The sequence below is a fragment of the Gadus morhua genome, unplaced genomic scaffold (genome assembly GCF_902167405.1).
Source record: "Gadus morhua unplaced genomic scaffold, gadMor3.0, whole genome shotgun sequence".
Lineage (NCBI taxonomy): Eukaryota > Metazoa > Chordata > Actinopteri > Gadiformes > Gadidae > Gadus > Gadus morhua.
The window spans coordinates 40,153-62,095 of NW_021963967.1; the positions used below are offsets into that span (position 1 = coordinate 40,153).

General features: G+C 46.5%; 25 non-coding genes and 1 pseudogene across 25 annotated transcripts; all 26 read left to right on the forward strand.

The window, feature by feature from the left end:
• Window positions 1-4,391: 4,391 nt before the first annotated feature.
• LOC115538361 (5S ribosomal RNA) lies at window positions 4,392-4,510 on the forward strand. Its single transcript, XR_003975259.1, has one exon. It is a non-coding gene; the product is annotated as a 5S ribosomal RNA (ribosomal RNA).
• A 420-nt stretch (window positions 4,511-4,930) lies between these two features.
• LOC115538362 (5S ribosomal RNA) lies at window positions 4,931-5,049 on the forward strand. Its single transcript, XR_003975260.1, has one exon. It is a non-coding gene; the product is annotated as a 5S ribosomal RNA (ribosomal RNA).
• A 421-nt stretch (window positions 5,050-5,470) lies between these two features.
• On the forward strand, window positions 5,471-5,589 carry LOC115538363 (5S ribosomal RNA). The gene has a single exon (XR_003975261.1). It is a non-coding gene; the product is annotated as a 5S ribosomal RNA (ribosomal RNA).
• A 420-nt stretch (window positions 5,590-6,009) lies between these two features.
• On the forward strand, window positions 6,010-6,128 carry LOC115538364 (5S ribosomal RNA). The gene has a single exon (XR_003975262.1). It is a non-coding gene; the product is annotated as a 5S ribosomal RNA (ribosomal RNA).
• Window positions 6,129-6,547: 419 nt separating this feature from the next.
• Window positions 6,548-6,666, forward strand: LOC115538365 (5S ribosomal RNA). The gene has a single exon (XR_003975263.1). It is a non-coding gene; the product is annotated as a 5S ribosomal RNA (ribosomal RNA).
• Window positions 6,667-7,087: 421 nt separating this feature from the next.
• Window positions 7,088-7,206, forward strand: LOC115538306 (5S ribosomal RNA). The gene has a single exon (XR_003975215.1). It is a non-coding gene; the product is annotated as a 5S ribosomal RNA (ribosomal RNA).
• Window positions 7,207-7,627: 421 nt separating this feature from the next.
• On the forward strand, window positions 7,628-7,749 carry LOC115538348 (uncharacterized; annotated as a pseudogene).
• A 422-nt stretch (window positions 7,750-8,171) lies between these two features.
• On the forward strand, window positions 8,172-8,290 carry LOC115538341 (5S ribosomal RNA). The gene has a single exon (XR_003975248.1). It is a non-coding gene; the product is annotated as a 5S ribosomal RNA (ribosomal RNA).
• A 417-nt stretch (window positions 8,291-8,707) lies between these two features.
• Window positions 8,708-8,826, forward strand: LOC115538345 (5S ribosomal RNA). Its single transcript, XR_003975252.1, has one exon. It is a non-coding gene; the product is annotated as a 5S ribosomal RNA (ribosomal RNA).
• A 421-nt stretch (window positions 8,827-9,247) lies between these two features.
• LOC115538367 (5S ribosomal RNA) lies at window positions 9,248-9,366 on the forward strand. The gene has a single exon (XR_003975264.1). It is a non-coding gene; the product is annotated as a 5S ribosomal RNA (ribosomal RNA).
• Window positions 9,367-9,787: 421 nt separating this feature from the next.
• On the forward strand, window positions 9,788-9,906 carry LOC115538368 (5S ribosomal RNA). Its single transcript, XR_003975265.1, has one exon. It is a non-coding gene; the product is annotated as a 5S ribosomal RNA (ribosomal RNA).
• A 421-nt stretch (window positions 9,907-10,327) lies between these two features.
• On the forward strand, window positions 10,328-10,447 carry LOC115538330 (5S ribosomal RNA). Its single transcript, XR_003975238.1, has one exon. It is a non-coding gene; the product is annotated as a 5S ribosomal RNA (ribosomal RNA).
• A 421-nt stretch (window positions 10,448-10,868) lies between these two features.
• LOC115538307 (5S ribosomal RNA) lies at window positions 10,869-10,987 on the forward strand. The gene has a single exon (XR_003975216.1). It is a non-coding gene; the product is annotated as a 5S ribosomal RNA (ribosomal RNA).
• A 421-nt stretch (window positions 10,988-11,408) lies between these two features.
• On the forward strand, window positions 11,409-11,527 carry LOC115538369 (5S ribosomal RNA). The gene has a single exon (XR_003975266.1). It is a non-coding gene; the product is annotated as a 5S ribosomal RNA (ribosomal RNA).
• A 421-nt stretch (window positions 11,528-11,948) lies between these two features.
• LOC115538370 (5S ribosomal RNA) lies at window positions 11,949-12,067 on the forward strand. Its single transcript, XR_003975267.1, has one exon. It is a non-coding gene; the product is annotated as a 5S ribosomal RNA (ribosomal RNA).
• A 421-nt stretch (window positions 12,068-12,488) lies between these two features.
• LOC115538371 (5S ribosomal RNA) lies at window positions 12,489-12,607 on the forward strand. The gene has a single exon (XR_003975268.1). It is a non-coding gene; the product is annotated as a 5S ribosomal RNA (ribosomal RNA).
• A 422-nt stretch (window positions 12,608-13,029) lies between these two features.
• On the forward strand, window positions 13,030-13,148 carry LOC115538373 (5S ribosomal RNA). Its single transcript, XR_003975271.1, has one exon. It is a non-coding gene; the product is annotated as a 5S ribosomal RNA (ribosomal RNA).
• Window positions 13,149-13,568: 420 nt separating this feature from the next.
• LOC115538374 (5S ribosomal RNA) lies at window positions 13,569-13,687 on the forward strand. The gene has a single exon (XR_003975272.1). It is a non-coding gene; the product is annotated as a 5S ribosomal RNA (ribosomal RNA).
• Window positions 13,688-14,108: 421 nt separating this feature from the next.
• On the forward strand, window positions 14,109-14,227 carry LOC115538375 (5S ribosomal RNA). The gene has a single exon (XR_003975273.1). It is a non-coding gene; the product is annotated as a 5S ribosomal RNA (ribosomal RNA).
• A 423-nt stretch (window positions 14,228-14,650) lies between these two features.
• LOC115538309 (5S ribosomal RNA) lies at window positions 14,651-14,769 on the forward strand. Its single transcript, XR_003975218.1, has one exon. It is a non-coding gene; the product is annotated as a 5S ribosomal RNA (ribosomal RNA).
• Window positions 14,770-15,191: 422 nt separating this feature from the next.
• LOC115538279 (5S ribosomal RNA) lies at window positions 15,192-15,310 on the forward strand. The gene has a single exon (XR_003975189.1). It is a non-coding gene; the product is annotated as a 5S ribosomal RNA (ribosomal RNA).
• A 422-nt stretch (window positions 15,311-15,732) lies between these two features.
• Window positions 15,733-15,851, forward strand: LOC115538310 (5S ribosomal RNA). Its single transcript, XR_003975219.1, has one exon. It is a non-coding gene; the product is annotated as a 5S ribosomal RNA (ribosomal RNA).
• A 421-nt stretch (window positions 15,852-16,272) lies between these two features.
• Window positions 16,273-16,391, forward strand: LOC115538376 (5S ribosomal RNA). Its single transcript, XR_003975274.1, has one exon. It is a non-coding gene; the product is annotated as a 5S ribosomal RNA (ribosomal RNA).
• A 421-nt stretch (window positions 16,392-16,812) lies between these two features.
• Window positions 16,813-16,931, forward strand: LOC115538324 (5S ribosomal RNA). Its single transcript, XR_003975232.1, has one exon. It is a non-coding gene; the product is annotated as a 5S ribosomal RNA (ribosomal RNA).
• A 421-nt stretch (window positions 16,932-17,352) lies between these two features.
• On the forward strand, window positions 17,353-17,471 carry LOC115538378 (5S ribosomal RNA). Its single transcript, XR_003975275.1, has one exon. It is a non-coding gene; the product is annotated as a 5S ribosomal RNA (ribosomal RNA).
• A 421-nt stretch (window positions 17,472-17,892) lies between these two features.
• On the forward strand, window positions 17,893-18,011 carry LOC115538379 (5S ribosomal RNA). The gene has a single exon (XR_003975276.1). It is a non-coding gene; the product is annotated as a 5S ribosomal RNA (ribosomal RNA).
• The last annotated feature ends 3,932 nt before the right edge of the window (window positions 18,012-21,943 follow it).

The following is a 21,943-nucleotide window of genomic DNA, read 5'->3' on the forward strand; positions in this document are numbered from 1 at the left end:
GAGAGGAGGGTTTTTTTTGGCTGGTTTGAATGTGTGGTGCAACCCTAACTGTATGATTGTGGGGGATTTTAATGTTATTTTGACTCGGTCTGATTTGTCGAGGAACAATACGTTTAAAGGGGACAGCACTAGGCGAACCCTTAGGGATTTGATGGAGAACTATCAATTGGTAGACATATGGAGAGTCCTACACCCGTGGAAAAGGGTTTTTTCAAGGAGGCAACTTGTTGCTAATACTCTGAAACAGAGTAGAATTGACTTTGTGTTGGTACAAAGTGGTAATGTTAAATTAATTAAGAGTGTGGAATACATCAATAATACTTGGAGTGACCACGCGGGGATTAGGTTAGAGGTGGGAGGGAGGGGAGGGAGTGTTAACCAGAGGCCTTGGTGCTTTAATGCCAGCTTTTTGGGAGATGCTGTGTTTGTGAAGAGCATGGGGTTTTTTTTGAAGAGAATGATGGATGAATGGAATGATGATGCGAATATGAGTGTGTGGTGGGAGAGTGTGAAAATAAGAATTAAAAACAAATGTGTCAGGTATGGTATAGAAAAAAAGGAAAAGGGAAAATGCAGAGGAGGTTCATTTGAGAAAACAACTAAATGAGGAAATTAAACTGTTAGATGAGGAGGGTAATATATGTACGGAAAAATATGTGGATTTAAAAGAAAAATTGAGTGCCTTAGAGGTAGCGAAGTGTAGAGGGGCTGCTATTAGAAGCAGGATTCAATATATGTATGAAGGGGAAAGGAGCACAGCCTTTTTCCTGGGTTTGGAAAAACAAAAACAAAATAAAACGGAGATAAAGGAAGTATTAGATAATAATGGTCAAATAATAACTGATAAGGAAGAGATATTAAAAGTAGTTAGGGATTATTATGAGTGTTTATTTAAAAAAGATGCATGTGATGAGGATAGTGTGGGAGAGGCCTTAGAGGCACTGGAGAGGACTTTAAGTAGAGAGGATAGTGCTTGGTGCGATTGTGAATTTTCTGTGCAAGAGATTTATAGTGCTATTGATGGACTAAACAAGAATAAGAGCCCGGGGAGTGATGGTCTGACAGCCGAGTTTTACGTCGGCTTTAAGGGAATTCTGGCTCCGGTGGTTGAAAAAACTCTGCAAGTATGTGGAGAAAACAGGCTGGCTCCCGGAGAGTATGGGATTAGGCATAATTACGATTTTTTATAAAAATAAGGGTGATAACAAAAATCTTGATAACTATAGGCCAATCAGTCTACTCAACACTGACTATAAAATAATTGCTAAGATACTTGCGAATAGAATGAGGGAGGTAATAGGTTCAGTAATAGGTCCAACTCAAGCGTATAGCATTCCGGGGAGGGACATTGGGGATTCGATAATAACAATAAAACAGGTAGTAAGAGATATGGAAGGGGTGGGAGGATTGTGGCTGGGGATTGATTTAAACAAAGCGTTTGATAGGGTGGATCAGGATTTTTTGGGGAGGGTACTGGAGAAACTTGGATTTGGGACTAAATTAAGGGGGTGGGTGGGTTTGCTCTATGGGGGGGCTAAGAGTAAAATTAAGTGTAACGGTGCTCTGACTGACTCTTTCGATGTCAAGAGGTCAGTGAGGCAGGGCTGCCCAATGTCAGCACTGCTCTACAGCATGGTGGCGGAGCCGTTGGCGGCTTTAATTTTGAATGATAAAAGAGTGTGTGGAATAGGTAAGGGAAAAATTAGTTTAATGCAGTATGCGGATGATATTAATGTAATGGTTAAAAGTGAGAATGATGTTGATATAGTGTTGAAACATATAGCAACTTATGAGAGAGCTTCAGGAGCAAAAATTAATATGGAAAAGTCTGAAATAATGGGGATGGGTAGGAACAAAGACCTAAATAACAAATGGGGATTCAAAGTAGTGGAGAATAAAAGAAAAGTGCTCGGAGTGTATGTTGGTAGTGATGAGAATGAATGCGATGATTTGACGTGGAAGGAGGTTATTGGGCGTATGCAAAAGACCCTGAATATGTGGAGGGCTAGGGGTCTGCTGTTGAGGGGAAGGGTGGCCGTCACCAATGCTCTAGTGTTGTCGCAGGTGAACCATGCCTTGAGCACTTGTGCGCTTCCGACTTGGGCTGAGCAGAAGATTGCTAAAGTCGTTAGAGACTTTATTTGGAGGAGCAAAGCAGCCAGTATAGCGCATAGAACGCTGATAAGGGTCAATGATCAGGGTGGGCTAGGATTGATGGACGTACTCGCAAAAAGAACTGCGTTACGAACTAAATTGATAGGCAAATTTAGGGATGCAAGTCGGGAGGCGGCCTGGAAGGGCCACTTCAGCCAGTGGCTGAGCACATTTGGTCTCTTAAGTAATGACAATTTGTTGCAGACGCAGAACGCAGCGGCATATGCACATCTGCCGCGGTTCTTCCAGGAGGTGCTCAACGCGTGGTTCCTGCTGTTTGATAAGACTACACTCGTATGCGAGTCAAGAGCGTCTGTGATGAGGCTGCCGTTCCTCTCCAGCCCATATTTTAAACAGGGGGGCGGAGGGGTCATCAAGAGCGTGGCTCTTGAGAGGGCGGGGCTGAAGCGGGTGGGAGATCTAGTCGACAGGGGAGGGAGATGGGATAAAGAAAGAGTGATTAGGATAATGAGAGGGAAGGGGATAACATATAGGAGGGGAGTGATTGTGAAAGTGTTGGAGAGAGTGGAAGAGTGTGTGATGAGTGAATGGGGGGACGGGTTTAGAAATAAGGGGAGGGTTGGGCAGGATGATGCGGTGGGAATCTTCCTGTGCCTGGGGGGGGAGACACACGCCATTACTGATGTCAAAACACAGATTTGGTATAAGCATGCATTGACACATAGAGTGCAAAAACCCACATGTGAGAGTAAATGGGCAGACACATATCCGGACATTACACCCAACATTTTGTGGAAGTACATTAACATACCGCACACACCGCATGCAATATTTGATCTTGATTTCAAGATAAGGCACAGGAGGATTTTCACATGCATCATCCTGCACCAAATGCACAGGGGAGTGTATGGGAGGACGTGTATGGTGTGTGAAAGTGGGGATGAAGACGTGAATCACATTTTTGTGCATTGTTGCGAGCTAGCGGAATTCTGGGGAAAAATCAAGGGGCTGCTGGGAGGGTGCAGTGTGGGAGACTGCTGGATGGAACGGGGGTGGGAATTGTCTGTACTCTTGGGAGTGAGTAGGAAATATAGAAATTGGAAAATGATCAATATGATCTTTGGATTCGCAAGGAGGGCGATTTTTAACAGACGCAATTTTGCGCTGTATGAAAGAAGAAAGTTGGATGCATGGAGGCTGTTTGTGAATGAATGGAAAAGACACTTACGAATGCTGTATGTTGTGGACGAGGCTTTGTTTGTGAGTATGTTTGTAGAGAGCGCGGGAGTATGTGGTGTGAATGAGAATGGAATTGTATGGATGACTGAGCAGGGCACCGTTTGGGGTTGATTTGGGTGGTTTAAAGGGGGTGACTTATTTTTGGAGGTGGGAGAGTGGGTTTTTTTTTGGGGGATTTTGGTTTTGTGTGGTTTTTTCGAATGAGGGGTGGTTTAATTTTGTGGGTAAATGGTCGAGGTTAAAAGATTCTGTGTTTGGCTGTTCGGTTTGTGCTTTGGGTTTGAGGGGCGGTTTAATTTCGAGGGTAAGTGTATTCGGGAAAAGATATTGCTTTTGCTGTGTGGTTCTTATTTTTAATTTAAAAGAGAAAGTGTGTTTAGTTAATTGTTTGTGCGGTTTCTGAGGGTGGTTTAATTTGTGGGACTGTTTTTCATTTACTTTTATTGATTTACGTATAAATGAATGCGTAATTGTATTAAATGGAATATATTTTTGATAATAAAAAAAGATAAAAAAAAGGCACGCCCGATCTCGTCTGATCTCGGAAGCTAAGCAGGGTCGGGCCTGGTTAGTACTTGGATGGGTGACCGCCTGGGAATACCAGGTGCTGTAAGCATTATACTTTTTCAACTCGAGCTCATTGGATGCAATGGCCTACCGTGCGCTGATCTTTAGCGCCCACTGTTTTGGAGAATTTAAGCAACATACAGACTCTGACGACGTCTCCTCAAACTCTATTTGTGAAACATGTGGACAGTGTAGTGACGTAGCAGAGAGCTGCAATGACGGCGGTCCACCTTAGTCCATCCCAGGTTTTGCAACGCTACGTTTCTTCAAAAGATCACGCAAACGATGACGCCCAAGCAGTGTAATGCATTGCGTTCAAATATGTAACTCTGAGTCTGGAATAACGTATTCATTCATTCATTATGGATCTAATCATTGTTTCTGTACAAGTCCCGTCTCTGGCCACGGCAGCGCTCTCACTCCTTACGTCCTCCCCCTGTATAAAAGCTAATATGGTCAAGTCTATAAATGCTTACGGCCATACCACCTTAGGCACGCCCGATCTCGTCTGATCTCGGAAGCTAAGCAGGGTCGGGCCTGGTTAGTACTTGGATGGGTGACCGCCTGGGAATACCAGGTGCTGTAAGCATTATACTTTTTCAACTCGAGCTCATTGGATGCAATGGCCTACCGTGCGCTGATCTTTAGCGCCCACTGTTTTGGAGAATTTAAGCAACATACAGACTCTGACGACGTCTCCTCAAACTCTATTTGTGAAACATGTGGACAGTGTAGTGACGTAGCAGAGAGCTGCAATGACGGCGGTCCACCTTAGTCCATCCCAGGTTTTGCAACGCTACGTTTCTTCAAAAGATCACGCAAACGATGACGCCCAAGCAGTGTAATGCATTGCGTTCAAATATGTAACTCTAAGTCTGGAATAACGTATTCATTCATTCATTATGGATCTAATCATTGTTTCTGTACAAGTCCCGTCTCTGGCCACGGCAGCGCTCTCACTCCTTACGTCCTACCCTGTATAAAAGCTAATATGGTCAAGTCTATAAATGCTTACGGCCATACCACCTTAGGCACGCCCGATCTCGTCTGATCTCGGAAGCTAAGCAGGGTCGGGCCTGGTTAGTACTTGGATGGGTGACCGCCTGGGAATACCAGGTGCTGTAAGCATTATACTATTTCAACTCGAGCTCATTGGATGCAATGGCCTACCGTGCGCTGATCTTTAGCGCCCACTGTTTTGGAGAATTTAAGCAACATACAGACTCTGACGACGTCTCCTCAAACTCTATTTGTGAAACATGTGGACAGTGTAGTGACGTAGCAGAGAGCTGCAATGACGGCGGTCCACCTTAGTCCATCCCAGGTTTTGCAACGCTACGTTTCTTCAAAAGATCACGCAAACGATGACGCCAAAGCAGTGTAATGCATTGCGTTCAAATATGTAACTCTGAGTCTGGAATAACGTATTCATTCATTCATTATGGATCTAATCATTGTTTCTGTACAAGTCCCGTCTCTGGCCACGGCAGCGCTCTCACTCCTTACGTCCTCCCCCTGTATAAAAGCTAATATGGTCAAGTCTATAAATGCTTACGGCCATACCACCTTAGGCACGCCCGATCTCGTCTGATCTCGGAAGCTAAGCAGGGTCGGGCCTGGTTAGTACTTGGATGGGTGACCGCCTGGGAATACCAGGTGCTGTAAGCATTATACTATTTCAACTCGAGCTCATTGGATGCAATGGCCTACCGTGCGCTGATCTTTAGCGCCCACTGTTTTGGAGAATTTAAGCAACATACAGACTCTGACGACGTCTCCTCAAACTCTATTTGTGAAACATGTGGACAGTGTAGTGACGTAGCAGAGAGCTGCAATGACGGCGGTCCACCTTAGTCCATCCCAGGTTTTGCAACGCTACGTTTCTTCAAAAGATCACGCAAACGATGACGCCCAAGCAGTGTAATGCATTGCGTTCAAATATGTAACTCTGAGTCTGGAATAACGTATTCATTCATTCATTATGGATCTAATCATTGTTTCTGTACAAGTCCCGTCTCTGGCCACGGCAGCGCTCTCACTCCTTACGTCCTCCCCTGTATAAAAGCTAATATGGTCAAGTCTATAAATGCTTACGGCCATACCACCTTAGGCACGCCCGATCTCGTCTGATCTCGGAAGCTAAGCAGGGTCGGGCCTGGTTAGTACTTGGATGGGTGACCGCCTGGGAATACCAGGTGCTGTAAGCATTATACTATTTCAACTCGAGCTCATTGGATGCAATGGCCTACCGTGCTTATCTTTAGCGCCCACTGTTTTGGAGAATTTAAGCAACATACAGACTCTGACGACGTCTCCTCAAACTCTATTTGTGAAACATGTGGACCGTGTAGTGACGTAGCAGAGAGCTGCAATGACGGCGGTCCACCTTAGTCCATCCCAGGTTTTGCAACGCTACGTTTCTTCAAAAGATCACGCAAACGATGACGCCCAAGCAGTGTAATGCATTGCGTTCAAATATGTTGCTCTATGTCTGGAATAACGTATTCATTCATTCATTATGGATCTAATCATTGTTTCTGTACAAGTCCCGTCTCTGGCCACGGCAGCGCTCTCACTCCTTACGTCCTCCCCCTGTATAAAAGCTAATATGGTCAAGTCTATAATTGCTTACGGCCATACCACCTTAGGCACGCCCGATCTCGTCTGATCTCGGAAGCTAAGCAGGGTCGGGCCTGGTTAGTACTTGGATGGGTGACCGCCTGGGAATACCAGGTGCTGTAAGCATTATACTTTTTCAACTCGAGCTCATTGGATGCAATGGCCTACCGTGCGCTGATCTTTAGCGCCCACTGTTTTGGAGAATTTAAGCAACATACAGACTCTGACGACGTCTCCTCAAACTCTATTTGTGAAACATGTGGACAGTGTAGTGACGTAGCAGAGAGCTGCAATGACGGCGGTCCACCTTAGTCCATCCCAGGTTCTGCAACGCTACGTTTCTTCAAAAGATCACGCAAACGATGACGCCCAAGCAGTGTAATGCATTGCGTTCAAATATGTAACTCTGAGTCTGGAATAACGTATTCATTCATTCATTATGGATCTAATCATTGTTTCTGTACAAGTCCCGTCTCTGGCCACGGCAGCGCTCTCACTCCTTACGTCCTCCCCCTGTATAAAAGCTTAATATGGTCAAGTCTATAATGCTTACGGCCATACCACCATAGGCACGCCCGATCTCGTCTGATCTCGGAAGCTAAGCAGGGTCGGGCCTGGTTAGTACTTGGATGGGTGACCGCCTGGGAATACCAGGTGCTGTAAGCATTATACTTTTTCAACTCGAGCTCATTGGATGCAATGGCCTACCGTGCGCTGATCTTTAGCGCCCACTGTTTTGGAGAATTTAAGCAACATACAGACTCTGACGACGTCTCCTCAAACTCTATTTGTGAAACATGTGGACAGTGTAGTGACGTAGTAGAGAGCTGCAATGACGGCGGTCCACCTTAGTCCATCCCAGGTTTTGCAACGCTACGTTTCTTCAAAAGATCACGCAAACGATGACGCCCAAGCAGTGTAATGCATTGCGTTCAAATATGTAACTCTGAGTCTGGAATAACGTATTCATTCATTCATTATGGATCTAATCATTGTTTCTGTACAAGTCCCGTCTCTGGCCACGGCAGCGCTCTCACTCCTTACGTCCTCCCCCTGTATAAAAGCTAATATGGTCAAGTCTATAAATGCTTACGGCCATACCACCTTAGGGCACGCCCGATCTCGTCTGATCTCGGAAGTTAAGCAGGGTCGGGCCTGGTTAGTACTTGGATGGGTGACCGCCTGGGAATTAGCAAGGTGCTGTAAGCATTATACTTTTTCAACTCGAGCTCATTGGATGCAATGGCCTACCGTGCGCTGATCTTTAGCGCCCACTGTTTTGGAGAATTTAAGCAACATACAGACTCTGACGACGTCTCCTCAAACTCTATTTGTGAAACATGTGGACAGTGTAGTGACGTAGCAGAGAGCTGCAATGACGGCGGTCCACCTTAGTCCATCGCAGGTTTTTGCAACGCTACGTTTCTTCAAAAGATCACGCAAACGATGACGCCCAAGCAGTGTAATGCATTGCGTTCAAATATGTAACTCTGAGTCTGGAATAACGTATTCATTCATTCATTATGGATCTAATCATTGTTTCTGTACAAGTCCCGTCTCTGGCCACGGCAGCGCTCTCACTCCTTACGTCCTCCCCCTGTATAAAAGCTAATATGGTCAATTCTATAAATGCTTACGGCCATACCACCATAGGCACGGCCGATCTCGTCTGATCTCGGAAGCTAAGCAGGGTCGGGCCTGGTTAGTACTTGGATGGGTGACCGCCTGGGAATACCAGGTGCTGTAAGCATTATACTTTTTCAAACTCGAGCTCATTGGAATGCCTACCGTGCGCTGATCTTTAGCGCCCACTGTTTTGGAGAATTTAAGCAACATACAGACTCTGACGACGTCTCCTCAAACTCTATTTGTGAAACATGTGGACAGTGTAGTGACTGTAGCAGAGAGCTGCAATGACGGCGGTCCACCTTAGTCCATCCCAGGTTTTGCAACGCTACGTTTCTTCAAAAGATCACGCAAACGATGACGCCCAAGCAGTGTAATGCATTGCGTTCAAATATGTTGCTCTGAGTCTGGAATAACGTATTCATTCATTCATTATGGATCTAATCATTGTTTCTGTACAAGTCCCGTCTCTGGCCACGGCAGCGCTCTCACTCCTTACGTCCTCCCCTGTATAAAAGCTAATATGGTCAAGTCTATAAATGCTTACGGCCATACCACCTTAGGCACGCCCGATCTCGTCAGATTTCGGAAGCTAAGCAGTGTCGGGCCTGGTTAGTACTTGGATGGGTGACCGCCTGGGAATACCAGGTGCTGTAAGCATTATACTTTTTCAACTCGAGCTCATTGGATGCAATGGCCTACCGTGCGCTGATCTTTAGCGCCCACTGTTTTGGAGAATTTAAGCAACATACAGACTCTGACGACGTCTCCTCAAACTCTATTTGTGAAACATGTGGACAGTGTAGTGACGTAGCAGAGAGCTGCAATGACGGCGGTCCACCTTAGTCCATCCCAGGTTTTGCAACGCTACGTTTCTTCAAAAGATCACGCAAACGATGACGCCCAAGCAGTGTAATGCATTGCGTTCAAATATGTAGCTCTGAGTCTGGAATAACGTATTCATTCATTCATTATGGATCTAATCATTGTTTCTGTACAAGTCCCGTCTCTGGCCACGGCAGCGCTCTCACTCCTTACGTCCTCCCCCTGTATAAAAGCTAATATGGTCAAGTCTATAATTGCTTACGGCCATACCACCTTAGGCACGCCCGATCTCGTCTGATCTCGGAAGCTAAGCAGGGTCGGGCCTGGTTAGTACTTGGATGGGTGACCGCCTGGGAATACCAGGTGCTGTAAGCATTATACTTTTTCAACTCGAGCTCATTGGATGCAATGGCCTACCGTGCGCTGATCTTTAGCGCCCACTGTTTTGGAGAATTTAAGCAACATACAGACTCTGACGACGTCTCCTCAAACTCTATTTGTGAAACATGTGGACAGTGTAGTGACGTAGCAGAGAGCTGCAATGACGGCGGTCCACCTTAGTCCATCCCAGGTTTTGCAGCGCTACGTTTCTTCAAAAGATCACGCAAACGATGACGCCCAAGCAGTGTAATGCATTGCGTTCAAATATGTAACTCTGAGTCTGGAATAACGTATTCATTCATTCATTATGGATCTAATCATTGTTTCTGTACAAGTCCCGTCTCTGGCCACGGCAGCGCTCTCACTCCTTACGTCCTCCCCCTGTATAAAAGCTAATATGGTCAAGTCTATAATTGCTTACGGCCATACCACCTTAGGCACGCCCGATCTCGTCTGATCTCGGAAGCTAAGCAGGGTCGGGCCTGGTTAGTACTTGGATGGGTGACCGCCTGGGAATACCAGGTGCTGTAAGCATTATACTTTTTCAACTCGAGCTCATTGGATGCAATGGCCTACCGTGCGCTGATCTTTAGCGCCCACTGTTTTGGAGAATTTAAGCAACATACAGACTCTGACGACGTCTCCTCAAACTCTATTTGTGAAACATGTGGACAGTGTAGTGATGTAGCAGAGAGCTGCAATGACGGCGGTCCACCTTAGTCCATCCCAGGTTTTGCAACGCTACGTTTCTTCAAAAGATCACGCAAACGATGACGCCCAAGCAGTGTAATGCATTGCGTTCAAATATGTAACTCTGAGTCTGGAATAACGTATTCATTCATTCATTATGGATCTAATCATTGTTTCTGTACAAGTCCCGTCTCTGGCCACGGCAGCGCTCTCACTCCTTACGTCCTCCCCCTGTATAAAAGCTAATATGGTCAAGTCTATAAATGCTTACGGCCATACCACCATTAGGCACGCCCGATCTCGTCTGATCTCGGAAGCTAAGCAGGGTCGGGCCTGGTTAGTACTTGGATGGGTGACCGCCTGGGAATACCAGGTGCTGTAAGCATTATACTTTTTCAACTCGAGCTCATTGGATGCAATGGCCTACCGTGCGCTGATCTTTAGCGCCCACTGTTTTGGAGAATTTAAGCAACATACAGACTCTGACGACGTCTCCTCAAACTCTATTTGTGAAACATGTGGACAGTGTAGTGACGTAGCAGAGAGCTGCAATGACGGCGGTCCACCTTAGTCCATCCCAGGTTTTGCAACGCTACGTTTCTTCAAAAGATCACGCAAACGATGACGCCCACGCAGTGTAATGCATTGCGTTCAAATATGTAACTCTGAGTCTGGAATAACGTATTCATTCATTCATTATGGATCTAATCATTGTTTCTGTACAAGTCCCGTCTCTGGCCACGGCAGCGCTCTCACTCCTTACGTCCTCCCCCTGTATAAAAGCTTAATATGGTCAAGTCTATAATGCTTACGGCCATACCACCATAGGCACGCCCGATCTCGTCTGATCTCGGAAGCTAAGCAGGGTCGGGCCTGGTTAGTACTTGGATGGGTGACCGCCTGGGAATACCAGGTGCTGTAAGCATTATACTTTTTCAACTCGAGCTCATTGGATGCAATGGCCTACCGTGCGCTGATCTTTAGCGCCCACTGTTTTGGAGAATTTAAGCAACATACAGACTCTGACGACGTCTCCTCAAACTCTATTTGTGAAACATGTGGACCGTGTAGTGACGTAGCAGAGAGCTGCAATGACGGCGGTCCACCTTAGTCCATCCCAGGTTTTGCAACGCTACGTTTCTTCAAAAGATCACGCAAACGATGACGCCCAAGCAGTGTAATGCATTGCGTTCAAATATGTTGCTCTGAGTCTGGAATAACGTATTCATTCATTCATTATGGATCTAATCATTGTTTCTGTACAAGTCCCGTCTCTGGCCACGGCAGCGCTCTCACTCCTTACGTCCTCCCCCTGTATAAAAGCTAATATGGTCAAGTCTATAATTGCTTACGGCCATACCACCTTAGGCACGCCCGATCTCGTCTGATCTCGGAAGCTAAGCAGGGTCGGGCCTGGTTAGTACTTGGATGGGTGACCGCCTGGGAATACCAGGTGCTGTAAGCATTATACTTTTTCAACTCGAGCTCATTGGATGCAATGGCCTACCGTGCGCTGATCTTTAGCGCCCACTGTTTTGGAGAATTTAAGCAACATACAGACTCTGACGACGTCTCCTCAAACTCTATTTGTGAAACATGTGGACAGTGTAGTGACGTAGCAGAGAGCTGCAATGACGGCGGTCCACCTTAGTCCATCCCAGGTTTTGCAACGCTACGTTTCTTCAAAAGATCACGCAAACGATGACGCCCAAGCAGTGTAATGCATTGCGTTCAAATATGTTACTCTGAGTCTGGAATAACGTATTCATTCATTCATTATGGATCTAATCATTGTTTCTGTACAAGTCCCGTCTCTGGCCACGGCAGCGCTCTCACTCCTTACGTCCTCCCCCTGTATAAAAGCTAATATGGTCAAGTCTATAATTGCTTACGGCCATACCACCTTAGGCACGCCCGATCTCGTCTGATCTCGGAAGCTAAGCAGGGTCGGGCCTGGTTAGTACTTGGATGGGTGACCGCCTGGGAATACCAGGTGCTGTAAGCATTATACTTTTTCAACTCGAGCTCATCGGATGCAATGGCCTACCGTGCGCTGATCTTTAGCGCCCACTGTTTTGGAGAATTTAAGCAACATACAGACTCTGACGACGTCTCCTCAAACTCTATTTGTGAAACATGTGGACAGTGTAGTGACGTAGCAGAGAGCTGCAATGACGGCGGTCCACCTTAGTCCATCCCAGGTTTTGCAACGCTACGTTTCTTCAAAAGATCACGCAAACGATGACGCCCAAGCAGTGTAATGCATTGCGTTCAAATATGTAACTCTGAGTCTGGAATAACGTATTCATTCATTCATTATGGATCTAATCATTGTTTCTGTACAAGTCCCGTCTCTGGCCACGGCAGCGCTCTCACTCCTTACGTCCTCCCCCTGTATAAAAGCTAATATGGTCAAGTCTATAAATGCTTACGGCCATACCACCTTAGGCACGCCCGATCTCGTCTGATCTCGGAAGCTAAGCAGGGTCGGGCCTGGTTAGTACTTGGATGGGTGACCGCCTGGGAATACCAGGTGCTGTAAGCATTATACTTTTTCAACTCGAGCTCATTGGATGCAATGGCCTACCGTGCGCTGATCTTTAGCGCCCACTGTTTTGGAGAATTTAAGCAACATACAGACTCTGACGACGTCTCCTCAAACTCTATTTGTGAAACATGTGGACAGTGTAGTGACGTAGCAGAGAGCTGCAATGACGGCGGTCCACCTTAGTCCATCCCAGGTTTTGCAACGCTACGTTTCTTCATAAGATCACGCAAACGATGACGCCCAAGCAGTGTAATGCATTGCGTTCAAATATGTTAGCTCTGAGTCTGGAATAACGTATTCATTCATTCATTATGGATCTAATCATTGTTTCTGTACAAGTCCCGTCTCTGGCCACGGCAGCGCTCTCACTCCTTACGTCCTCCCCCTGTATAAAAGCTAATATGGTCAAGTCTATAATTGCTTACGGCCATACCACCTTAGGCACGCCCGATCTCGTCTGATCTCGGAAGCTAAGCAGGGTCGGGCCTGGTTAGTACTTGGATGGGTGACCGCCTGGGAATACCAGGTGCTGTAAGCATTATACTTTTTCAACTCGAGCTCATTGGATGCAATGGCCTACCGTGCGCTGATCTTTAGCGCCCACTGTTTTGGAGAATTTAAGCAACATACAGACTCTGACGACGTCTCCTCAAACTCTATTTGTGAAACATGTGGACAGTGTAGTGACGTAGCAGAGAGCTGCAATGACGGCGGTCCACCTTAGTCCATCCCAGGTTTTGCAACGCTACGTTTCTTCAAAAGATCACGCAAACGATGACGCCCAAGCAGTGTAATGCATTGCGTTCAAATATGTAACTCTGAGTCTGGAATAACGTATTCATTCATTCATTATGGATCTAATCATTGTTTCTGTACAAGTCCCGTCTCTGGCCACGGCAGCGCTCTCACTCCTTACGTCCTCCCCCTGTATAAAAGCTAATATGGTCAAGTCTATAATGCTTACGGCCATACCACCTTAGGCACGCCCGATCTCGTCTGATCTCGGAAGCTAAGCAGGGTCGGGCCTGGTTAGTACTTGGATGGGTGACCGCCTGGGAATACCAGGTGCTGTAAGCATTATACTTTTTCAACTCGAGCTCATTGGATGCAATGGCCTACCGTGCGCTGATCTTTAGCGCCCACTGTTTTGGAGAATTTAAGCAACATACAGACTCTGACGACGTCTCCTCAAACTCTATTTGTGAAACATGTGGACAGTGTAGTGACGTAGCAGAGAGCTGCAATGACGGCGGTCCACCTTAGTCCATCCCAGGTTTTGCAACGCTACGTTTCTTCAAAAGATCACGCAAACGATGACGCCCAAGCAGTGTAATGCATTGCGTTCAAATATGTAACTCTGAGTCTGGAATAACGTATTCATTCATTCATTATGGATCTAATCATTGTTTCTGTACAAGTCCCGTCTCTGGCCACGGCAGCGCTCTCACTCCTTACGTCCTCCCCCTGTATAAAAGCTAATATGGTCAAGTCTATAAATGCTTACGGCCATACCACCTTAGGCACGCCCGATCTCGTCTGATCTCGGAAGCTAAGCAGGGTCGGGCCTGGTTAGTACTTGGATGGGTGACCGCCTGGGAATACCAGGTGCTGTAAGCATTATACTTTTTCAACTCGAGCTCATTGGATGCAATGGCCTACCGTGCGCTGATCTTTAGCGCCCACTGTTTTGGAGAATTTAAGCAACATACAGACTCTGACGACGTCTCCTCAAACTCTATTTGTGAAACATGTGGACAGTGTAGTGACGTAGCAGAGAGCTGCAATGACGGCGGTCCACCTTAGTCCATCCCAGGTTTTGCAACGCTACGTTTCTTCAAAAGATCACGCAAACGATGACGCCCAAGCAGTGTAATGCATTGCGTTCAAATATGTTAGCTCTGAGTCTGGAATAACGTATTCATTCATTCATTATGGATCTAATCATTGTTTCTGTACAAGTCCCGTCTCTGGCCACGGCAGCGCTCTCACTCCTTACGTCCTCCCCCTGTATAAAAGCTTAATATGGTCAAGTCTATAAATGCTTACGGCCATACCACCATAGGCACGCCCGATCTCGTCTGATCTCGGAAGCTAAGCAGGGTCGGGCCTGGTTAGTACTTGGATGGGTGACCGCCTGGGAATACCAGGTGCTGTAAGCATTATACTTTTTCAACTCGAGCTCATTGGATGCAATGGCCTACCGTGCGCTGATCTTTAGCGCCCACTGTTTTGGAGAATTTAAGCAACATACAGACTCTGACGACGTCTCCTCAAACTCTATTTGTGAAACATGTGGACAGTGTAGTGACGTAGCAGAGAGCTGCAATGACGGCGGTCCACCTTAGTCCATCCCAGGTTTTGCAACGCTACGTTTCTTCAAAAGATCACGCAAACGATGACGCCCAAGCAGTGTAATGCATTGCGTTCAAATATGTTAGCTCTGAGTCTGGAATAACGTATTCATTCATTCATTATGGATCTAATCATTGTTTCTGTACAAGTCCCGTCTCTGGCCACGGCAGCGCTCTCACTCCTTACGTCCTCCCCCTGTATAAAAGCTAATATGGTCAAGTCTATAATTGCTTACGGCCATACCACCTTAGGCACGCCCGATCTCGTCTGATCTCGGAAGCTAAGCAGGGTCGGGCCTGGTTAGTACTTGGATGGGTGACCACCTGGGAATACCAGGTGCTGTAAGCATTATACTTTTTCAACTCGAGCTCATTGGATGCAATGGCCTACCGTGCGCTGATCTTTAGCGCCCACTGTTTTGGAGAATTTAAGCAACATACAGACTCTGACGACGTCTCCTCAAACTCTATTTGTGAAACATGTGGACAGTGTAGTGACGTAGCAGAGAGCTGCAATGACGGCGGTCCACCTTAGTCCATCCCAGGTTCTGCAACGCTACGTTTCTTCAAAAGATCACGCAAACGATGACGCCCAAGCAGTGTAATGCATTGCGTTCAAATATGTAACTCTGAGTCTGGAATAACGTATTCATTCATTCATTATGGATCTAATCATTGTTTCTGTACAAGTCCCGTCTCTGGCCACGGCAGCGCTCTCACTCCTTACGTCCTCCCCCTGTATAAAAGCTTAATATGGTCAAGTCTATAAATGCTTACGGCCATACCACCATAGGCACGCCCGATCTCGTCTGATCTCGGAAGCTAAGCAGGGTCGGGCCTGGTTAGTACTTGGATGGGTGACCGCCTGGGAATACCAGGTGCTGTAAGCATTATACTTTTTCAACTCGAGCTCATTGGATGCAATGGCCTACCGTGCGCTGATCTTTAGCGCCCACTGTTTTGGAGAATTTAAGCAACATACAGACTCTGACGACGTCTCCTCAAACTCTATTTGTGAAACATGTGGACAGTGTAGTGACGTAGCAGAGAGCTGCAATGACGGCGGTCCACCTTAGTCCATCCCAGGTTTTGCAACGCTACGTTTCTTCAAAAGATCACGCAAACGATGACGCCCAAGCAGTGTAATGCATTGCGTTCAAATATGTAACTCTGAGTCTGGAATAACGTATTCATTCATTCATTATGGATCTAATCATTGTTTCTGTACAAGTCCCGTCTCTGGCCACGGCAGCGCTCTCACTCCTTACGTCCTCCCCCTGTATAAAAGCTAATATGGTCAAGTCTATAATTGCTTACGGCCATACCACCTTAGGCACGCCCGATCTCGTCTGATCTCGGAAGCTAAGCAGGGTCGGGCCTGGTTAGTACTTGGATGGGTGACCGCCTGGGAATACCAGGTGCTGTAAGCATTATACTTTTTCAACTCGAGCTCATTGGATGCAATGGCCTACCGTGCGCTGATCTTTAGCGCCCACTGTTTTGGAGAATTTAAGCAACATACAGACTCTGACGACGTCTCCTCAAACTCTATTTGTGAAACATGTGGACAGTGTAGTGACGTAGCAGAGAGCTGCAATGACGGCGGTCCACCTTAGTCCATCCCAGGTTTTGCAACGCTACGTTTCTTCAAAAGATCACGCAAACGATGACGCCCAAGCAGTGTAATGCATTGCGTTCAAATATGTTACTCTGAGTCTGGAATAACGTATTCATTCATTCATTATGGATCTAATCATTGTTTCTGTACAAGTCCCGTCTCTGGCCACGGCAGCGCTCTCACTCCTTACGTCCTCCCCCTGTATAAAAGCTAATATGGTCAAGTCTATAATTGCTTACGGCCATACCACCTTAGGCACGCCCGATCTCGTCTGATCTCGGAAGCTAAGCTGGGTAGGGCCTGGTTAGTACTTGGATGGGTGACCGCCTGGGAATACCAGGTGCTGTAAGCATTATACTTTTTCAACTCGAGCTCATTGGATGCAATGGCCTACCGTGCGCTGATCTTTAGCGCCCACTGTTTTGGAGAATTTAAGCAACATACAGACTCTGACGACGTCTCCTCAAACTCTATTTGTGAAACATGTGGACAGTGTAGTGACGTAGCAGAGAGCTGCAATGACGGCGGTCCACCTTAGTCCATCCCAGGTTCTGCAACGCTACGTTTCTTCAAAAGATCACGCAAACGATGACGCCCAAGCAGTGTAATGCATTGCGTTCAAATATGTAACTCTGAGTCTGGAATAACGTATTCATTCATTCATTATGGATCTAATCATTGTTTCTGTACAAGTCCCGTCTCTGGCCACGGCAGCGCTCTCACTCCTTACGTCCTCCTCCTGTATAAAAGCTAATATGGTCAAGTCTATAAATGCTTACGGCCATACCACCTTAGGCACGCCCGATCTCGTCTGATCTCGGAAGCTAAGCAGGGTCGGGCCTGGTTAGTACTTGGATGGGTGACCGCCTGGGAATACCAGGTGCTGTAAGCATTATACTTTTTCAACTCGAGCTCATTGGATGCAATGGCCTACCGTGCGCTGATCTTTAGCGCCCACTGTTTTGGAGAATTTAAGCAACATACAGACTCTGACGACGTCTCCTCAAACTCTATTTGTGAAACATGTGGACAGTGTAGTGACGTAGCAGAGAGCTGCAATGACGGCGGTCCACCTTAGTCCATCCCAGGTTTTGCAACGCTACGTTTCTTCAAAAGATCACGCAAACGATGACGCCCAAGCAGTGTAATGCATTGCGTTCAAATATGTAACTCTGAGTCTGGAATAACGTATTCATTCATTCATTATGGATCTAATCATTGTTTCTGTACAAGTCCCGTCTCTGGCCACGGCAGCGCTCTCACTCCTTACGTCCTCCCCCTGTATAAAAGCTAATATGGTCAAGTCTATAATTGCTTACGGCCATACCACCTTAGGCACGCCCGATCTCGTCTGATCTCGGAAGCTAAGCAGGGTCGGGCCTGGTTAGTACTTGGATGGGTGACCGCCTGGGAATACCAGGTGCTGTAAGCATTATACTTTTTCAACTCGAGCTCATTGGATGCAATGGCCTACCGTGCGCTGATCTTTAGCGCCCACTGTTTTGGAGAATTTAAGCAACATACAGACTCTGACGACGTCTCCTCAAACTCTATTTGTGAAACATGTGGACAGTGTAGTGACGTAGCAGAGAGCTGCAATGACGGCGGTCCACCTTAGTCCATCCCAGGTTTTGCAACGCTACGTTTCTTCAAAAGATCACGCAAACGATGACGCCCAAGCAGTGTAATGCATTGCGTTCAAATATGTAGAATGTTGGTGTATTTTAGTGTCTCTCTCATCCTTCACATTTCTAGTCTAGGAACAGGCCAGGGCCTCTCATACTGATACAAGGTGTTATCCCCAACATTCTGCCATTGTTATGTTTCAACAAGGTTGAACCTGGTCCTCCGGGACATGGCCAGGGCCAGATACCTTATCAAGGCTGAGAGTGCGTCTGTTCACGTGTTATTCCTGTATCCCCTTTTTGTATAATACTCGCCCCAACCCTTTGGTTCGACGAGTAGAGGGTTTCGACAGCCGAGGAACAAGTCATCGACCACCGGGTCCACTATAGATTATTCAACCTAAGTCTGTATCTCGCTGTACATCCTGGAATAAACCATCTATTCAACCCTCTAATCCAACCTGTCAAGCTGCTTTGTTTTCGACTTCAAGAATTACTACTACGACTGAAAATACACAACGCAGAGTCTGTCCGAACAGTTTAGAAATAAGCTGAAATCTAACATTTGGTGCCGTGACACCGTCTTGAAGAGAGAGGAGTGAGAAGACGATTGCCTCTGAAGATTGCCCTGTGACCGAGAAGAGCGCGCGCCCTGCCTGGGAAGACGTCTGATCAACGCCTGCCCTGCCGAGGGACCCGCATCCACAACGCGGCTGAACCAGCGCATCTCTATGCACCACGTGGGAATCAACGGTGACTGAATCTCATTCCACACTCTCGACCAAGAGAAAAGAACAAGAAAGTAATCTTAAAATAATCTACACACACATAACTGTGATTATTATTATTTGTTTTACTATTAGGCTGCACTACATTTGCTGAGTAATGAAGTTGTGTCATTAAGAGCTTGACGAAGTGAGGACCTGTATTAGTGATTAAGAGTTTGTGTAATAATCACTGAATATACGCCATATGAAACTATTGATTGTTTGTTGAATAAGGCCTTTGGTCTGGGTTTGAGTCCTAGAATATTGTTTGTTGAATAAGGCCTTTGGTCTGGGTTTGAGTCCTAGAATATTGTTTGTTGAATAAGGCCTTTGGTCTGGGTTTGAGTCCTAGAATATTGTTTGTTGAATAAGGCCTTTGGTCTGGGTTTGAGTCCTAGAATATTGTTTGTTGAATAAGGCCTTTGGTCTGGGTTTGAGTCCTAGAATATTGTTTGTTGAATAAGGCCTTTGAGCTGGGATTGAGTCCTAGAATATTGTAATAGCATGTCATTCAAGTGATTTGTTCATCTTTGCTAGTTTGTCAATGTTGATACGTGTCCTGAATATAACTTAAGACGTCTGGTTTGCTCAGGGCTTTTGTTTTACGACTTGTTGGACAAGGAGTGAAACCGTACTTGTATTGAATTCACTGGTGAGGTTACATGAATCGCTAGAGTTTTTGTTTGTGCTATGTTGTTTTGATCCCCGCCGAGGAATCACATATATTGTTTTTAATCGAAGAAGGGAAAAGTGTGCCATCATCTGTTGTTGGCATACCGAGCTCCGTGGGAGGCGTCTATTTGTTTCTTTCTAAGCAGCGATTGGTCGCTAGTTTTAGTTACTTTACAGATAGAAAAAGATAGGAAAAATGCCGAAAGTTAAAGGAAGGAAGAAGGAAGAGGAGGAGGAAAAAGATAGCAATCAAAGTCCCAATGCATCCGAAAGAAAAGAACAAGATTCTTTTGAAGTGGAGGTTAGAGAGATTGATATTTATTCAATTAGTGAGACTCTGTCTAGATTCTTCAACGACAGACATGATTTGCAAGGAACCGAAAATAAACTTCGCATAACATATGAGATAACAATGGACCCCCAAACTAAACGCTGGCCAAAGGAATCGATCTGGATGGTTTTCAAAGACTGGGTCAAGAAGACTAGACGAAGTGAACCAGTTGGGTTGTTACTATTGTCTCAGTGTAAGCGCTACTTTATCAAGCATGTCAGCAACAAAAAGAGAGATGAATTGGAAAGGACAACTGCTCACTATGAAGATGCTCAGAGAAAGACAAGAGAGCAAATCAAACTGCTGGCCGATGAAATTCGTTTGTTAAAGGATGAATTGACTCGGGAGAGAGACCTACACCAGACGCTAGTCAGAGAAGGACTGATAGCGGCCCGCCCCCTCGACTCAGGGCCCCCAAGGGGGGGTGACCAAGGCAACGGAGGGGGAGTTTTGGGAGTCTATGGTCGCATGTACCCCACACTGCCATCGTGTGGCCCAGATGGGGAATACATCTTCCCGATGCAGCCATCGTCGCCACCTGGTGGTTTACAGGAGTCAAGACACAGTGTTCTCTCAGCCGTCAACAGCTTTATAGGCGAGTACCCGGTCATCTGCAGTACCCCCCACGTGCCACGGAAGGGAAATCCATCTGCCCCACCTGACTATGCTCCCCCTGTACAACACACTCTGTGTGTTTCACAACAATTTCCCCAATTCTCCCCAATCACACCACATTCCTCCATCCCACAACAATTTCTGCATCCGAACCCCCCAATACAACAATTCTCCCAGGTGAGGCCTGGAGCAGTGACTAAGAATGAATCACGCATTGGAGGATTTGATGACAACATACAACCGCACTGCAGCGTGATGGGAGGCGCAATCACACCACACATCAAGACCACATCCAAGGAAGAGGAGAGTGAAGAAGAAGACAAAGAGGGAGAGCGTCTTCGCAAGTCTGCCCACAAGAGGGCAGTGAGCATTGCCTGTCTGAACAAGGTTGATGAGAAAGACGAAATAGTTAACCTCAGGCCCTTGAAGAAGATAGAAAGCGCTGAGGGTCGCACAATCCTCTATGAACCCTCCAGCCCGAAAAACATCGAAAAATGGAGTGCGGAGATCGACCACCCAAAGAAAGCAGGCCTACAGCCATGGATGAAACTGAAACAACTGATGCTTCTGTACGAACTCCACCCCTACGATGGGCTTGCCATATTGTTCAAACACCTGAGCAGCACTGAGCGCACCCAGATTCGATACGAGGTGGAAGATGCCCTTGGAGAAGACGGAATGAGACCAGAGAAGGGATGGGAGGCCATAAAGGCGTGGATCCAAAAGCACTCCAAGGCACAGGTCAACTGGACAACAATCACACGTTGTTTGCAGAAGGAAGACGAGAGTCTGGACCAGTTCAACGAGCGCTTCTTCGAATGTTATTTGCTGCACTCAGGCCAAACTGAATATGATATGGACACCATCGACCAGTCACAGGACTTGCCTCTGAAGACCATGTACCTCCAGCAGGTACTGCCGGAGATCCGAAGGGGAGTAAAGACAAGGTTTCCCGGCTGGGACAACCGAAGCAGCACAATGGCAGAGATCAAGGAATTCGGAGAAAAGGTGGATCGAGATGAAGAAGTCAGGATTCGATTCCTGGTGGACGAGAAGAAGGGAATGGCAAGGGAACGAGAAAGATTCCCCCAGTCCAACAGGGACAGAGGACGATTCCCCCAGTCAGACAGACAGAAAGAACCTCGACCATGCCACAACTGTGGACAAATTGGACACTGGATAAGAGAATGTAAAGCCCCTCGAAAGATGTACCGTGACCGCTCCAACGAGAGAGTAGGGGAAGAAAACCGCTCAGACAAAATGAAGGAACTATGGAAGAAATTACAGTCGCAGAGTGGTGAAGAACTCAGCCGCATATGCGATTCATTGTCGGAAACCAACAATAACACCAACT